At 34.0% G+C, this 16054-nt stretch overlaps 1 protein-coding gene, 1 long non-coding RNA gene and 1 pseudogene across 4 annotated transcripts in view; 2 read left to right on the forward strand and 1 right to left on the reverse strand.

Moving 5' to 3' along the window:
* Positions 1-1868, forward strand: part of LOC115982796 (disease resistance-like protein DSC2) — a 59137-nt gene extending 57269 nt beyond the window's left edge. Inside the window, exon 10 of the mRNA XM_031105512.1 lies at positions 1570-1868. The gene's annotated coding sequence lies outside the window, so the exon portion shown is untranslated. The remainder of the gene's footprint in view (positions 1-1569) is intronic.
* A 5344-nt stretch (positions 1869-7212) lies between these two features.
* On the reverse strand, positions 7213-9379 carry LOC115982795 (annotated as a pseudogene).
* A 4886-nt stretch (positions 9380-14265) lies between these two features.
* Positions 14266-16054, forward strand: LOC115982801. 3 transcript variants are annotated; one of them, XR_004089734.1, is made up of 3 exons: positions 14266-14483; positions 14754-15219; positions 15319-16054. It is a non-coding gene; the product is annotated as an uncharacterized LOC115982801 (long non-coding RNA). The 3 variants fall into 3 exon arrangements; XR_004089733.1 differs by having other exon boundaries at positions 14268-14483; positions 14754-14898; positions 15113-16054; XR_004089732.1 differs by lacking the exon at positions 15319-16054 and having other exon boundaries at positions 14272-14483; positions 14754-15271.

Here is a 16054-nt window from a genome sequence, read left to right on the forward strand (position 1 = left end):
AGTGCTTAAATGGTAAATACTTGGTAACTATTTATGTAATTTCTGTTTGCTTTTACTGGGTTTAAGATATACTGGTGTGATGATTTGGAGTGTCGTGTAACTTTGTGGAGCTTAATTATTGTTTTGGTACTGGTTTTCAATGAATTTGGAATTGAAAGTCGAAGAATTATTCATTGTTTAAAGTTGTACTACAAATTGAAGATTTAGGTTAGTGGCATATGTTATCTGCTCCCTCAAAAGTGTTTGTAAGAATGCCTAAACCAAACTTTCCATCACTTAGGAAGTACAAGTTAAAAAAATCTTATAGAAAACTTTCCATCCTTACTAAAAGTTATTTTGTATCTTAACTTCAATCCGAATCCACCAATGATATCTTAACTGGAAATTGTGTCGCAAGCATTGTTTATATTATATAGAAAACTGGTATAGGTTTATCATACTTTAGCGTTGAATCTACCTTTTTTCTCTAATTGTTAATCTCTCTCTCTCTCTCTCTCTCTCTCTCTCAAGTTCTTCACATTTTGTCCTACTCTGCTGTGATCTCTAGAAAGGACTTGTAATTTTCTGTTGAGGTTAATAGAACCATGTTTCATTAGTGAAAGTTATTTTGTATCCAGACTTCTATCTGAATCCATGAATGATAGATATCTTAACTAGAAATTGTGCCCAAGCATTGTTTATGTGAAATAGCAAACTGAGAAAACCAAGAAACAATACCAACATTTTTTTTTCTTTTTCTTAAATCGTTGATTGTGTTGTAATGCTTAGCGAGATTAAAATTTGATTGTACATACCCCATGTAATGCAATTTAGAAGAATAAGTATTAAATAAACTTTACAAACTAAACAACAGAAGGTATGGAAAATAATAAACATACCATTATGCACTGTAATAGCAATAGAAATACAAATTTGCTATAATCATTACCATTACATGGGTATGGGTTGCATTTGATCTCCTCTGGGCTTCACTAAATTTTTTTAGATAAGCTTTGGCTTTGAGGAAGAAATTTCCTATTAAAATAGTAGTCCTATTGGTAAGTGCTTTGCTTATATTCCTTTTGGAGATTAATATATACTTTATGGGGATGTTTAGATTTTCTTAGGAATTTTGATTCATGGGGACTGCTTTTGTTAAGGTGGCAATGTTGTTACTGAAAGAGGAAAAGGATGTTTATAAGAAGCCTAAATATGAGATAAAGAAAGGGTATTTCTTCCCCGTTGTTAGGAAGTTAAAATCTGCAAAATATTGATAACCTAAATTGCTTGTCACATACCAAATACAGTGATTGATAATCTAAATTACTTCTTACTTCCCAGAAATGCGAAAAGTAACTGTTGTTGCACCTGAACTTGGGACCTCTCTGCCTTGAATTGTTTAAAAACTTTGTATCTCTGAATTAATTTAGTAATAATTTCATACATTTTTTAATCCAACTTGTTTCTTAAGATAGGTTTTTCATCTATCCTTTGTTCGCCAATATGGAAATATTTGCTTCCTTCTAACAGTCAAGGTTTTAGTAACTACTTCTTTGCACTGTCAATGTTAAAGTTGTTCTCTATATACAGGTGCTGAAGGTATTACTGTGGCAGCTGCTTCTAAAGATAGCACCCTAAAGGCTATAGATGAAGGTAATTGGAAAAAGCCAATAAGCTGTAACTCAAATGGCAAAGAAGGAAAGCTACTAATTTAAAGTAATAGGATGAACCCTTTGTGGATAATTTTTTTTTTTTTTTTTTTTTTGTTTGGACGTGTATGCCTAAGTTTTTGTTGGCTTGGTTCCTTATTTCTATTCCATGGTCAAACATTCTCTGTATTTTTGTACCATGCTCCCAAAGGTCGTAACAATCGACCAGTTAGGATTTTCTATTTAGTTAGGATTTTCTATTTAACAAAGATTCTTAGAGAAATTTATATAAAAACTGCAAAGCACCTCACTCAATATCAAATCATTGATAGTAACCCACAGAATATGAATCAGGACCCAGAGACTTCATTTCTATAATGAAAATTTTATTTTTCTTAAATGTAAAGGTGTACATAATAGATATGATTATTTTTCCATAGATTATATTTTGCCTCAAGAGAATATGAATGACTGGTAATTAGGCAGGACAAAAGTTGAAATATCCAATTCACTATCAGCAAACCTTGTTTAAGGGAGATATTCCACTTTCTTCCTCTATTGTATTTAGAAGGTAGGGAAATCAATGTTGGAGGCACATCCCCCTTTTGGTAGCATAGGACATTTGATGAGTTGTGACCCAGAGTGTCTACACCATGGTTGTCAAAATTGCAATTCGGATCGTAAAATAGCATGATTTTACGATCCCACCTCATCAAAAAGTTTAAAATCGTAGCAGGATCGCAAAAATGGTAAGATCGTATGTAGGATCGCATAGGATCGTATGGGATCCCACTGATCCTACCATTTGGCTTGATTTTTTTTTTTTTTTTTTAGTGGGATTCATTTTGGTAAGATAATTCACCTAAACCCACAAGCCTAATGGGTTATTAGAAGCCCAATAATGAATTGAAGTCCCAAATTTACTCCTATGTCAACATAAAATCTCAAAAAAACCTATAATACTTAAGTTTAACGTTTTCAAAAACAAAACCTAAAATATTTAGATGATGAAATGGGATATGACAATGACAGTGATTAGATTAGAAGAACTTTAGAATGAGAATTCTCTTTTGGATTTCATATTTGTAATTAGCTAGTTTACTTTAGATTGAGAATTCTCTTTTGGATTACATATTGTAAATTTGTAGTTAGCTAGTTTTTATATACTAACTGGCCTAACTTATTTTGGATTTGGAACTTAGAATATGGAAAACATTTTCCATATGTGTAGATAATATTTTGGTACTTAGTTGCTAATTAAACATGTACTGAACTTTTTAGATACATTATGTCAAAGGTTAAATATATTTTGTTTCGTTAGAATAACATAAGAACGATGTAGTGCATGCAAATTACATTTTATGATGCAATTTTTTTTTAATGGATGGATTCATATTTTAAGTGATTATATAACATACAAAGTCACTATCATTAGGTTTTTGGCTTAAAATTTGAAAATAGGTAGGATCTTACGATTCACGATCCGATCTTACGATCCATGATCCTACCTACCTCTCATGATCCTACGTAGGATCCCGATTTTGATAACCTTGGTCTACACAGATAAATCTGGCAAAGCTGGCTATTATATGATGCATCAACATTTTTTTTTTTTTTTGTGATAAGTAACGAAAATTTTATTAAAAAAAGAAAAACAGCCAACCCGAGTACATTGGGAATGTACTATGGGGGCATAAATCAATAACCAAGATTACAACGATCAAAAAGTAGGAAGGGAAGAACAAGAAAAATGACAAAAAACCACACTCCAATCGAGTAGAGTGTGTAAAAAAAAAGACTTAATCTCTAACATAAAGCGTTCACAACCCTCAAAACTTCTAGCATTCCTTTCGCGCCAAAGACACCATAACAAGCAATTAGGCACAATTCTCCACAACTCTATGTTTCTATGTCGTCCAAACTTACCCTGCCAAGAGTCAAACAACTCAATAACCTTCTGAGGCATAACCCAATGAATTCCAAACAAACAAAACACCAACGACCACAACTCACAAGCAATGGGGCAATGAAGAAGAAGATGATCCACTGACTCCCCACAATTCTTACACATATAGCACCAATCAAGAACAAGCACATGTCGTTTGCGAAGGTTATCTGTTGTTAAAATCTTACCTAAGGAAGCAGACCATGAAAAGAAAGCTACCCTTGGAGGAACCTTCGATTTCCAAATCATCTTCCAAGGGAAGGATAAGATGGTAGGAGGGTAGAAGGAAAGATAGAATCCTCTAACCTCAAAACCTTTACTCCTTGCTGGCTTCCAACACACCTGATCTGAACCCAAACCCCGTACCGTCGAAGAGTACACCATATCCATAAACAGATCAAAGGATTCTTGTTCCCAATCTTGTGGAGGACGACGAAATTTGGCATCCCAATGAATCCTCCCACCTGACCAACACATAACCTCCACTGCTGAAGAATCCTTTGTTCTACTAATACAATAAAGTTCCGGAAAAGCCTCTTGCAGAGTACGATCTCCACACCACACATGCTTCCAAAACTTCACTCTAGTACCATCCCCCACATCATGCAGAAGTAATTTAGAAAAACTCATCCAACCACTCCTAATATGTCTCCACAAACTAACACCATAAGCACTAGTCACTTTTTTCGTGCACCAACCACCCCAATCATTCCCATATTTCACCTCGATAACCCTCCTCCAAAGAGCATTAGTCTCCATGCCATACCTCCATAACCATTTTCCTAACAAGGCAGAATTAAAACTCCTCAATCGTCTAATACCCAACCCTCCAACCTGCAACGGCTTGCAAACCTGAGCCCAACTGACTAAATGTAATTTAGAATCACCATTAATACCACTCCACAAAAAATCTCGTTGTAACTTCTCGATACGATTTGCCACCTTCCCAAGTAAAGGCAGAAGGGAAAGGAAGTATGTAGATAAGGAGGAAAGAGTACTTTTAATAAGAGTTACCTTACCCCCCTTAGATAGATACAACCTCTTCCACCCTGCTAATCTCCTTTCCATCTTCTCCAAAATAGGATTCCAAATTGATAACTTCTTAAATTTAGCTCCTAGCGGTAGCCCCAAATATCTCAATGGAAGAGAGGATTGCCTACACCCCAACATCCCCACCAGAACATCCATATTGTGCACCACCCCTATAGGAACCAACTCAGATTTCCCTAAATTAATCCTTAAACCTGATACCTCCTCAAATCTAGCAAGAATTGCTCTCAAACAAGCTATTTGTGTAGGAACAACATCACAAAAAATAAGAGTGTCATCAGCAAATAAAAGATGAGACACCATCACCGAGTTATCAGCCGTACTACCTACAGAGAAGCCTAAGAACTGACTAGTAGTGGCAACCACATCCAACATACGACTCAAACCCTCCATAACAATATCAAATTGCAACGGAGACAAGGGGTCCCCTTGCCAAATCCCCCTAGAACTACCAAAGAAATCAGAAGGACTACCATTAATCAGAATGGAGAATTTAACCGTAGAGATGCAACACATTATCTATTTTCTCCATTTCTCAGAAAACCCACAGCGTTGCAGCATATACATTAAAAAACCCCAACTCACATGGTCATATGCCTTCTCCACATCCAACTTACACAACACTCCAGGAACACCTGACTTCAATCTACTATCAATACATTCTGAAGCAACTAAAAAAGAGTCCAAAATTTGTCTACCTTTCACAAATGCATTTTGAGAATCTGAAATAAGCCCATGTGCCACCCTTCTAAGACGATTGGCCAACACCTTAGAAATAATCTTATAAATCCCACCAACTAAGCTAATAAGCTGAAAATCCTTAATCTCCACAGCATCCACTTTTTGGGAATAAGAGGAAGGAAAGAACCATTAAGACTCTTCTTAAAGACAGCCTGAGTATGAAAATTTTGAAACACTGCCATAATTTCAGCCTTCAAAATACACCAGCAAGACTGAAAGAACGCCATAGAAAAGCCATCCGGGCCAGGAGCCTTATCACCCTTAAAATCACTAATCACCCCAAACACCTCTTCCTCATCAAATGGCCTATCTAGCCAAAGTGCATCTTCCTCCGAGATACAAGAGAACTCCACATCATCTAATAAAGGTCTATGATCCACAGTTTCAGCATATAGTTGCCTATAAAAATGAGAAATACAACCTGCTATAGCCTCCGGATCTGAAGACAATTCTCCATCCACCATAAGCCTATCAATGGAATTAAATCTTCTGTGAGAATTAGCTATATGATGAAAAAATCTGGTATTCCTGTCTCCTTCCCTAATACAAAGGACTCTAGACTTCTGCCTCCAACAAATTTCCTCCATCAAAGTAACTTTTTCTAATTCACTTCGAACTCTCTCCAACTCCAGCCTTTCCTCCTCCAATAAAGCTCGACTATCCTCCATCATCTCTAAATCACTAAGCTCTTGCCACAATTTTCTCACCCGATGCATCAACATTGCATTCTATCCTAGGATCATACCTAGTTGCTCCTTTTATAGCATCACTTATGCTACTAAGCTATAAGAACTCTCATCTAGTTGGATCCCTGCAACATTTTTTTCCCCACTCAATCTTAAATGAAAATAAAAAACAAAGAAAAGGTTTACGAAAGTTAAGCTTGGACAACCAAGTTTTTTGAGAATAAACGGCAGAATGCTTGGACAACCAATTTAAGTTACTAAGGAAATGAAAAGTTACCTGCACTTTCAAGAATTTAGAGGAGGTCTATAAGTTTATCAAATTAGTTTATAAGTTTCATATAGTAAAATTGATAACAACTTTAACATTTTCCTAATAAAAAATTGGTACCTTGGATTGAGCGTAAGGGCTGTTAGGATCGCAGTTGGATGGGTATGAGCCATCATTGTAATTAGGCCAAAGCCATTGAATGCTGAAATCAGTTTTGGTTTTTCCTGTTGTTGGATAGCAACAACTTTGTTTTGTGTCACAATATTATCCAGGCCACTGCATTAGAGATTTAGAGTGGTGAAATCAAGAAAAAAAGTTCTGATGTTATGACAACATCAAATAAGAGTAGTTAGTGTTCTCAAAAGGATGATCTCTCTCTTAAATAATCCCACTCAATTGTTGTACAAGGTAGAAGAAATCGAAACTGTGTGAAACACAGCCAATTGCTAGGCATTGTACTAATAAAAGCTTGATGAAGATTGCACAATTGGGTTTCATACTTTCATCTGTGTGTGTGTGAGAGGTGTGGAATTTGTTTTTGGACTTAGGGTGATAGTTTCATGATGTGAGTGGAAGTATTTATAGGCAAAAACGTACGTGTGGACAGAATATTTGGTGCAGCATATGCTAACTGCTATTACTATTAATTTATCACCTGTGTTGTGTGAAACAAATGCACCTGATTAGCCTTTCACATTGGGAGTTTGGGACAATTATTGACTTATTTCCACAACTTCATTGGTTTTTTATGTATTTTTGTGAAAAAAATAAATTTAATGAAATTATTATTTACTTATCATATTGAAACAACTAACTATGACTTCGTTTTTTTCCTTGCTACATAAAAAGTTAAGAAAACCAACCACAAAAAATAACAACAAAAAGGCACTCAGACCTGTAAAATGTCCTCATTGAGAGCAGGAAAAACTTCTGCCACATCATTTTCCTCTGCTTTGTGTTTAAAAGTTGACTTTAAAAGTAATTGATTTGCCTAAATTTCAAAAGGCTTTATTCCACTTTTTGGAACCAATTTTGTACAAATAGATTCCAAAGATGCACATTCTTGCATCATACATTTGCCTAAACCCAGAAGCTGGTACGGATCATTAACTTGCTAGATTTATATAATTCATTACTCATTGTTGATTATGACTTGTACAATTTGCTGTATAGAGACAATCCCCACATAGATTCTTCACCACCTGAATTTTTGTACCAGGGGGAGAGTTTAGAAGCCCAAAAGCAATAGCCAGTTTCTCACTATTATATCTTAAGAGTAATTTCTTTGTCCTCATCTTCCATGTCTGCATGAAAAACTAAAGAAATATCAGGAACATACCCAACCAACTTCAATTCCTTGACTAACTTGTCAAGTGCCCAGAGCAATCTGTAGAAACAGATTGCCCTCCCTCCCCAGAGAAGAATTCATGCACGACATTGTTCACCTCCACTGAACTACACCCAGGTACCTTCACCACCCCCTTGTCTTTCATCAGTTTCCTCAAATAATTCACATCTTCCCATCTCCCAGCCCTTGCGCACAAGTTCGATAAGATCACAGTCTCCTCCATGAAAGTCATCCAATTCAAAAATTCATCTAATCACTAACTTTGCCAATTCTACATTGCCATGGCTGCTACAAGCAGATACCAAGGTTTGCCAAAGTATGGGAGTGGGCTAAATTGGTAATACATCGATTAACTTATAAGCCTCATCTAAGCGACCAGCTCGACTAAGCAAATCCACCATACATCCATAGTGCTTGATACCCGGAATAATCCCATACTTGTCACACATGCTACAGAAATACTCACAACCTTCCCTTACTAAGCCAGTGTGGCTGCAAGCCTTTAAAAGACCCAAAAATGTAATCTCATCAGGTCGCACTCTCACCCTCTTCATTTTTTCAAACAATGATATGGCTTTGGAACCATGCCCATGAGTTGCATATGCCATAACCATGGTTGACCAAGCCTGTGTATCCCTTACAGACATGTTCGCAAACTGCATCATGCCATCATCCAAGCTTCCACACTATGCATACATATCTATAAGAGCAGTTTTGACCTTTAAATATTTATCAAAACCATGTATCTTCACATACTCATGTATCCACCTCCCTAAGTCTAATGCTCCTAACAAAGCACAAGATGAAAGTATGCTAAGCAGTGTTACATCAGTAGGCTTGAGATCACTCGCTTGCAATTCACAAAACAATGACAATGCCTCATTGGGCCGACTACTTCGAGCATATCCTGTGATTATTGCATTATAACAAACAACACAAGGCTCAGCTATCTTATCAAAGACGCGGCAAGCTGCGTTCACATCATTGCACTCAGTATACATATTTATCAATGTGGGACATACATATATGTTATGGTTGAGACCAAGTTTGGTAGCAAGGCAATGCAATTGTTTACCTTCTTGCAATGCCTTAGAGCTTGCACATGCCTTGAGAAGAGAAGGGAAGGTATAGTCATCAGGGACAATGCCAGAGCATAGGATATCAGAAAAGAGCAAAATGGCCTGAAGAGGGGCATTTTAGCAGGAGTATCCACGGGCCATGGAGTTGAAGACCACAATGTCTGGTTGGAGAATTTGGTCGAACAGTTGGTGGGCATGGTCCTTAAAGGTAGTAGAAGGATGGAAAGCACAGCAACTGATGAGCTTGGTGAGGACAGTGATGTCATTTTGGAGGTGGGTTTTGATGGTAAAGGCTTGGATTTGCTTGAGCTCTCTGAGAGAAGTGCAATGGGGTTTGAGAGACAGAGGAGGAGAGGTTGTTATTGTGTTGGGTTTTGGAGGAGAAGAAGAAAATGGGCTGATTTGGAGAGCGTTAGCTGCTGCCATTATGTGTTGGTTGTGTTGTGTTGTGTTTGTGTGACAGTGAGGTTGTGCAGGGAAAGACTTGTCAAGTTCACATGGTACTCACGTCCATGTAATTATTGCTTACAGGTTGTGACTAAAGGGACCTTATCTGGCTTATCTACAAAACCAACAGGGTCATTGGACATCTTATTAGACAGCATTTACGGGTGTATATTTAGTTCCTTCACTTCCTTGCTTTCTCTCGGCACGGTGCAAGTGGTACTTGAGACCGACCATTTTAATAGATATTCAAATTTTCGCATTCTATGAGCATTCACGTCTTTTTTTTTTCTTTTTTTGGAAAATGTATGAGCATTCAAGTCAGATTTTTACACAGTTTTTTCTAAAAATAACCCACATCAATTGTATATAATTATGTAAATTTACAAGTTTGTTATAGTAATAATGCAAATTTACACTGATACTATTCATTTTGTATTTAGTTATTTATTCTTTCGTTACATATTTCAAAAATGAAGGAAGAGAGTAAATGGTGGTTATTGTGTATAAAGAAAAATAAACAATTAAAAAAATCAAGAAAAATTGAAGAAAGAGTAAATGTAGAATTTACACAATTTTTCCAAAAAAATGACTCATATTAGTCGTATATAATAATGTAAATTTACAAGTTTGTGATAATAATTGTGTAAATTTACATTGACATTATTCATTTTATATTTAATTATTTATTCTTTTGTTACATATTTCAAAAATGAAGGAAGAGAGTAAATGATAGTTATTGCATATGAAGAAAGATAAACAATTCAAAAAATAAAGAAAAATTGATATTTTAATGAAATATAGGCAATGTTTGGATCCACGTTTAACCACGTTTGCGTCTGCGTTTGTTATAAATTGCTGGGTTTCTGTTGTTTTTTATTTATTTTTTTTTTTTCACGCGTTTTGTTTTGGAGTATTGCAGTTACTGTTCAATGAACAGTAACCGCAAATGTTGACTTTCTGCAGTGAACAGTGCACATATGCACTGTTCACGGACCTACAAATTACACTTTTTATCAACTTTTTCATTAAAAATGGGTCTCACGGTACTATTCACACATTTAAAAATTATTTTGCTACAGTGTTTTCAGTTTTCAATTTCAGTAAAATAAGTTCTATCCAAACACACCCATAGTGTAAAATAGATAATTTAATGTGAGCTGTTTTAAAAAGTGAGCATGTAAAAAAAAAAAAAAATTCTTATTTTAAAATAGACAGGAATTTTTGCACGAGTTGATGCCTATGTTCTTTTTTATCTATCAAACGCGTTCAAAGAGAAAGAATAACAAAAATCCAATTCTCTTTAATGGAAAGCTTAAAAAGTGTATACTGGTTTTGGATCCTAAATACCTAACAGAGTAGAAGTCCAAGAATGACATGCAAAATAAAACGAAGTAATCAATTGATATCCATGATTGCCCAGATTTACAAATTCAACCAAGGATGTGGCAGAAGACAACTTAAGGTCAGTTTGGTAGGTCGGAACTACAAAAAACGCGCTCTGAAGCCGCATATTGTAGCCGCGTTTTTCGAAAACGCGGCTATAGCTTTTCCTTTGAGCCGTGTTTTTGATGTACACCAGTTTTGCTTCATGTAGATTTAGAGTGCGTTTGGGAAGCGCGTTTTGCGCTTCCCAAACGCACGTTTGTGTTTAAGAGTTTTTTTTTTTTTTTTTTTTTTTTCAGCGAATGAACAGTAAAAGTACTGTTCATACACTGTGCGGGAGACAAATTTTACTGTGTAGAGACAAATTTTACTGTTCATACACTGTTTGTACACTGTTTATGGACTGTTCATGGGACCCACAATCACTTTATTCATAAAAAAATATTAAAAATGGGTCCCACGGTACTATTTACACATTTAAAAATTATTTTGCTACAGTGTTTTTCAGTTTTCAGTTTCAGTTTTCAGTTTTCAGCTGTATCCAAACGGACCCTTAGTATAAAAGAAATGTCACCAAAATGGTGATAGGCAATTAGATAAAGGGCAAGTAAGGGAAAGGATATTGACGGGGGCTTTATACTTTTGATAATAAAAAACTAGTCTGGTAAAAAAATACATTAATTGATTAATTGCAATATTTTTTAAAACTTAGAAGGAAATATAAAAGACGAATTGCATGTATGTATTAGATATAAATAGGTGGTTTGTTGGTACGTTGGAAAATTTTAATATTGTTGAAAAGATCATTTTAGAGTTTTCGAGAATAATTTGAAAACTTTCAATCCCATAATGTTTTCTTCGTAATTCTCCTCTTCTAAAGAAAGAAAATTCTAAAAAGTAAAAGTCTAATTAATTATTATGAGGATTATTAATTGTTTCTTTTTCCCATATTTAATAGGGCAAGACAGTTGTTCATGCTTTGGCAAGGACATTACAAGCTGAGTGCTAAGGAGGTCTCCCAGGTTTGACTTGATGATTGTCCTCCTTTTATTCTATCCCTTTTACAATATGATTTCCATGCTCAAATCTCAAAAAATTGACTATTGTTTACTATAAAATTAAAACAAAAAAAAAAAAAAAAACTTTATTTTGTAACTAATGAGACAATCTCAAAGAGAGAGTTTTATTTTTATTTTTTTTTTTTTTGAGAAGATATCTCAAAGGAGTTTGCAACCCTTAAAATTTAAAATAGTTTGTAAGTGCACAAGATTAGTTGATGTAGTTTTTTTTTTTTTTTTGAGGAAAACACGTAACATACTTTTATTCAAATAAACCTAATAAGTCGGCTTGAAGTACATCATGAAAATGTGAAGGAATATCCTCCATCCAAACTAACAAATCTGGAATGCCAGCGGCATGTCTAGCCAGATTATGAGCTAAAACGTTAAAATCCCTCTTAACATGAGAGTAATGTAATTCTTCAAAATGTTGAGATAACTGTTTGGCCTCCTCAATGATCAATCCCATTGGTGTTAGCAGCCTTTCTTCCTCCATTAACCCTTTGATAACAGACAAAGAGTCACCCTCTAGTACTGCCCTTTTCACCCCCACTTCCAAAGCAAAAAACAGAGCCCATGCCGCAGCCGTTGCCTCAACATCCTCACTGCCTAGCTCCTAGTGTACCGGTTTTGAACATGAAGCAATAACAGAACCCTGGTGATCTCTTATAACGACTCCAATGCCAGACTTCTTTTCATGTGTGAAGACGGCGCCTAGTTGATGTAGTTGATTAATTTATAACACGGAATTTTTTTATAGTTACTTATTAAAGTAATGTTATTTAAAAATATTTTTATAAAATAAATTTTATTTTGGTTTATTTCATAAAATGATGTCATTTTGTGATGTGATTTGGTGTTTAGAATTAATATTTAAATGCAAATGTTTTGTATCTTGGACCTGTTTGGTAGAGGATTTAAACACAATTATTTTTTTTGGAAACCATAAATTGATAGGTTTCATACTTGAATCTATAGTTAACTGGTCCTTTCTAAATACAGTTTTCGTAAAATTATTTCCTATTTTCCCAATTGAAAATTGGATATTGGAAACGGCCAAGAAGATGTTTTCAAGATACATAAAATGTTTTTAATGGCATAGCCGGTAATAAATTGAAAATAATGGACCTCATAGATTTGCTCAAACTCTTCCATCTCTTAAATTAAAAAGTTTACCTTTATCACAAATCTGAATTTTATCATATATAAAAAATTTTAAAAAAAAAGTACATTAGTTTTATTTCCACATTTCAATTTTGAAACTTATCGTTATCCCAAAAAAAAGTAATCTACACATTACTTTCTATAGAGTAATCTTTTTTTTTAATCTCAAAGTAGAAATGGTCTCCCAAACATTATTTTTTTAATATTTTGAAAAGAAAATTGTTCTTAAATGTAGGAGCCAACACACATATTATGTAAAAATTATTATTTGAAAACTAGTTTCACTTTCTATTTCATATTCAATTTTTTGAAAATTATTTTCATACTTTTTCTAAACAAAAAAGAAAATCCTCCTACCAAACAAACCCTTATTTATTATATGAAATTCATTCATATATTAAACAAAGTAGATTTTCTTGATATGTTTAAATTAAACTTTAAAAAAAATATATTGAATGTTTAGGGCTTTAGGAATTATCCTTTTCTTTTATGAGAACTTTAGGCATTATCTTAGAATTATCTTTAATTTTTTTACAATTCATGAAAAACTCCTTGTAAGGATACCAGCTAATTGAGCATGCAAATTGCTCATCATGTATTATTCCCTTTTGATTAGAAAAAGAATGTAGAAGTAGCTTATTGAACTACTCAATTAATATGCTTAGTTTTTACTTCACAATTTAAATTTTGTTATATTATGGTACAATTGATTTTGATAAAAATTTTATTTTGTTTTTAAAAAAAAGTTACTATAATTGATTCCATTATAAAAATCAACTGAAAAGGAACAACATAATAATGTATTATTAATAAGTTTTTCAATGAAATTTGTATTTAAATGAATGATAATAAGTTTAGAAATTCTTTTTAAAAAATTATGTTGGGAAAAGATTCTCTCTCATTAAATCCTTCAATTTCCTCCAATTCTTAGTCATATGCAAGACACTTGACATTTATTTAATTTTGTGTGATTGATAAAAATTGAAAAAAAACTTGAATATTTAAATATGAGGGGATCCTACTCTTATCCCAATCTAAATTAGAATAAATTCGCTTAATTAATTGGAGGAATCCCTTAGGATATAGGGTTAGAGGTTTTGAACCCCAAACCTCATGAGTTTATTTCGTGAAGTTTTCAAAACCGTTATACCAGCTCATTGAGGTTTTAATTATTTAGTTTAGATACGTGTGTGTTAATTATAATATGAAATTAACAGATAAATAAGTATAAATTTGATTATTTGTCAATAGGTATAACATGAGAGCTGATTGAACTTAAAAAAAAAAACAAGAAAAAAAAAAAAAACTCAATTAGAATTTTAAAGATTCACTTGACCAATAACTATTGATGTAAAACAAATTCATCACTCATTACAACTAATTTTTTATGTAACAATCTAAACGTCGCCATAAAATGTATCTATTTATGCCTCATTAATAATTTACTTTTTAGTGGCCACCTCAAAAAGTTTTATAGTTTAGCGATCTATTTATTGATTTTTACAAGTTTGTGCTTTCAAACGCTATATAAAGTACACAAAATATTCCACCCTCGAAATAAAAGACTCAAAGCCCAGAATCAAAGCATAAAAATGAGTTGTGTGTGAATTCAATTCAATAGATTCTTCATTTGTGAAGTACACCGTGGAGCCATAGAATTTGGGGGGCGAACTCACTTTGCTCAAGGTAACTTTTCTGTCTTTTTCTCTGTTTGTTTACCGAGAAAATGAATGAAAAAATATCATACTTACATGGAAGCTTGGTGGTTTATGTCTATATATATACCTTTGATTTCAGAAAGAGCAACAATTTTACCCTAGAAAAAAATTCAAGGAAAATTAAAGAGGAACAAATATAAAACGAGAATTAAAACTTTGAATCGTTTGTTATTGAAGAGTCCATCTCTGATTGTAGCATTCTATTGGAATAAACGTGTTCTTGTTGTGAATTTTGTAGTTTCAGTAGAATGCGGAATCTTGGGTACAAGGATACCAATCAGAAAAACCTGGGAAGGCTACCATAGAATGCCTCACAAAGATTCAAGCTTTGACTCATTTTTGGGGTTATAATATGTATTTATTTCAAAGAGAGCCTTTATGAGGTATAGTCTACTGCAGAAGAAGTGTAATAACATGTTTCTTCATTATTCTAGTATGAGTGATATAACGGTCGCTATTCTAGTTTTTTAGCACTACTGTTTCTCATTTTTTTTTTTTGGGGTACTATAGTAGTTTTATTGTTGCTTCTCTCTATATTTGTTTTGAGTTCAAATATTGCTCTGCTGTGCTGTGCTCTCATTTGCCTACATGGTGCAGTCAATGCTCTTCAAGATCTATACAGGTCCTTGAACGACCCACCAATGCTGAAAGGGTGGAGAGTCATGAACAGGAGTGTCATGTTCTGATTCATCTGTTATACACCTGTAATCCACTTAGCTAACCTATTTTTTCTACTAACAATGCCACATTGCCATAGAAGCCCAAAACCTTACCCTTCTATGGTCTCTACTAATTTTATGCAGTAAAATTCAAGGACTAAACCTCACTGGGTGGATTGGAGGCCAACTTAATAACCTGCATCATTTGAAGCACCTGTAACTGAAACTGCCTTGTTATATTTAGCTCTTGTTGAAATAGTACCTGTACTGTTTATTTAATTCTTTATTCTGGTTTCTTCTTTAGGGAAGTCAGCTTCAATAACATTCAGGGTGAAACTGTTTAGTAACAGGAAGGGCAACTTTTATTTGTTTATATAGTAACATTCTGGTTTCTTCTTTATTCTATCTTAGGCGTTATATTTGTTTATATAGTAACAGGAAGGGCAACTGTTTCTTCTTTCCAGGTTAAACCATCAAATTGGTCTTCTTTCTTGTAGTAGTTCATTTGAAGAGTTCATTGCGCAATTTAAGTTTTAAGCATTGGGCTGTTAAAAAACTAGATATGCTACGCCATTTACTATTTACACAAAAGAGGAATTGGGTATTGATAAGTCTGATGCTGGAAATACCCAGTTATGTCCATTTGATTGTTCTTGTTGTTTTTGAGGATACATGCAAAAATCTGTTGGGTGTAGTTGCTTCCTTTGATCCAGTGAATCAGATTTTCATGTAGTCTTGTAACTTTTCATTTTCTGTTTTGTTGTTATAATTTGAGGGTATTGGAGCACAGCTTTCTTTTGCCTTGTACACTAGAACTAGATTACATTATTATTTTTATCTAATTCAATCAATTTTGTGCTTATGATTAACCATGTTTCTC

Source organism: Quercus lobata, chromosome 3 (genome assembly GCF_001633185.2).
Source record: "Quercus lobata isolate SW786 chromosome 3, ValleyOak3.0 Primary Assembly, whole genome shotgun sequence".
In the NCBI taxonomy this organism is placed as follows: domain Eukaryota; kingdom Viridiplantae; phylum Streptophyta; class Magnoliopsida; order Fagales; family Fagaceae; genus Quercus; species Quercus lobata.